Source organism: Salarias fasciatus, chromosome 23, assembly GCF_902148845.1.
Source record: "Salarias fasciatus chromosome 23, fSalaFa1.1, whole genome shotgun sequence".
Classification (NCBI taxonomy): Eukaryota; Metazoa; Chordata; class Actinopteri; order Blenniiformes; family Blenniidae; genus Salarias; species Salarias fasciatus.
The window spans coordinates 28,891,411-28,894,001 of record NC_043766.1 but is presented as its reverse complement, the minus strand read 5'-3'; the positions used below and the strand labels follow the sequence as shown (position 1 = coordinate 28,894,001).

Genomic DNA, 2,591 nt, shown 5'->3' with positions numbered 1-2,591 from the left:
GAGCGAGGATCTCCAGCGCGCTCACATAAACTACCTCGAGCTCTTGGCGGTGTTTCTCACGCTGAGATGCTTTCTCCCGCTTCTCAGGGGACATCATGTCCTGGTGAGAACGGACAATACGACGACGGTGGCATATATCAACCGTCACGGAGGTCTGCGCTCCCGGCAATTACACATGCTGGCATGCAGACTGATCCTGTGGAGCAGCGTCCGCCTCCGGTCTCTGAGAGCCACCCATGTCCCGGGGGCTCTGAACCGGGGGGCGGACCTGTTGTCCAGGGGTGCGCCGCTCTACGGGGAATGGATGTTACATCCAGCCCTCGTGGAGCAGGTGTGGGCCCGCTTTGGCAGAGCCGCTGTGGATCTGTTCGCGTCGAGAGAGAACGCGCAATGTCCGCTGTTTTTCTCAATACGCGATCCAGGTGCGCCGCTCGGCGTGGACGCGCTCGCGCACGTCTGGCCGTCGGTCCTCCTGTATGCTTTTCCCCCGTTGGCTTTGATTCCCCCGACTCTGGACAGAGTCAGGGAGCATCGCCACGCGCTGGTTCTGATAGCTCCGCAGTGGCCGGCCATGCACTGGCTAGCGGAGGTTTATCAGCTCCTGTCGGGGCAGCCATGGCAGCTTCCCCTCCGCAGGGACATGCTGTCACAGGCAGGGGGAGCAGTTTTTCACCCACATCCGGAGCGCCTGGCTCTTTGGGCCTGGCCCCTGAGTGGTGTAATTTAAATACTGCTGGACTCCCTCAGAATGTGATTGACACTATTCAGAGTGCTAGAGCAGCCTCCACTAGGTCTCTTTATGACTGTAAGTGGAGGGTGTTTGAGGAGTGGTGTCAGAAAAAAGGACACATCTCCTTTCAGTGCACTGTTGGTGTTATTTTGTCATTCTGGCAGGACTTGATTGACAAACGTAAAGCCTTCTCCACAATAAAGGTGTATCTGGCTGCAATTGCCGCGTGCCATGTGGGGTTTGGTGGAAAAACGGTCAGCCAGCATCCTTTGGTCTGCCGTTTCATGAAAGGGGCACGCAGGCTGCTTCCTGTTTCCAGGCCGCTGGCGCCCCCATGGGACTTGGCGGTGGTTTTACATGGGCTCTCCGGAGCTCCATTTGAACCACTGGAGGAGGTGAGCTTGAAGCATCTGTCTCTGTAGACAGCGCTGCTTCTAGCTTTGGCCTCTGCCAAGCGTGTTAGTGACATTCATGCACTCTCAGTGCACTCCTCGTGCACTCAGTTTGCCCCTGGGAATGCCAGGGTGTCACTGAAGCCCCACCTGGCCTTCGTGCCCAAGGTGGTGGGCTCATGCTCTCCTATTGTTCTTACAGCATTTTCTCCACCGCCATTTTCTTCTCCGGAAGAACGGCGGCTGCACATGCTGTGTCCAGTCCGTGCCTTGCGGATTTATATGGACAGGACAATGGGGTTTCGGGAAGGTGACCAGCTCTTTGTGTCCTGGGCTCGCCCCTGCAGGGGCAGACCCATCACGAAGCAGCGACTCTCCCACTGGATTGTGGGAGCGATCGCCCTGGCCTACACGTGTCAAGGTCTTCAGGCCCCTGTGGGCCTGCGGGCCCATTCTACACGTGGCCTGGCTGCATCCTGGGCCCTGTGTAAAGGGGTGTCAATTCAGGAGATTTGTGCAGCTGCGAGCTGGTCTTCACCTCTCACCTTCGTCCGCTTTTATAAGCTGGACATCCCTGCTCTGAGCCTGGCTCATGCAGTACTGACTGCGGGGCTCTCTTAGGGCAGGGGGGAGGGCCTTTCCTGAGAGCTGGTGGTCGATCGAGATAAGCATGTCTGGCAATACGGGAGTTTCCATATCCCATAGTGAGACATCGAAACGAATGCTATGAAAGAGAACTTTAGGTTACTTAACGTAACCCCGGTTCTCAGAGTAGCATGAGTGAGATGTCTCACCAGACAGCCCTTCTTGCTGGGCGAAGCGAGAAGAGGTGCTTATTTTGAGTGACGCTGCGTAGATGACGCAGGCTACTTAAAGGGTAGGTGGCTCCACCCTCGGTGGGCGTCGCGATCACCAGCCAATCAGGATTGGCGTAGTGAGATAAATGCTTCTGAGGCATACGCTGGGGGCGTATCCCATAGTGAGACATCTCACTCATGCTACTCTGAGAACCGGGGTTACGTTAAGTAACCTAAAGTTCTCCTAGACCTCAGTGCAGCTTTTGATACAATTGACCACAATATTCTCCTGCAGAGGTTATAATGTGAGGTCGGCATCAGAGGAAAAGCCCTCTGCTGGTTCAAATCCTATTTATCTAATAGGTACCAATTTGTTCACGTTAACCAACAGTCCTCACCGTGCTCCCAGGTCAGTTATGGGGTTCCTCAAGGGTCCGTGCTCGGGCCAATTTTATTTCTGTTATATATGCTTCCTTTAGGGAATGTGATACTCACAAAAGAAATGTTTTGTTGAGGTTATTGCTTTCTGTTTATTTCACTGTTAAAATGTCATTTTTTCTGTATTCCGGGTGATTATTAAGATACAAATGGAAGTGCATGACATGCTGTTCTCCGAAAGGACACAAGGTGGCAGCACCGTCTGGGAGCATTCATTCAGTGACCCTTTTAGCG

General features: G+C 54.1%; 1 pseudogene; it reads left to right on the top strand.

The window, feature by feature from the left end:
• The first annotated feature begins 572 nt into the window (after positions 1–572).
• On the top strand, positions 573–1,743 carry LOC115382164 (uncharacterized; annotated as a pseudogene).
• The last annotated feature ends 848 nt before the right edge of the window (positions 1,744–2,591 follow it).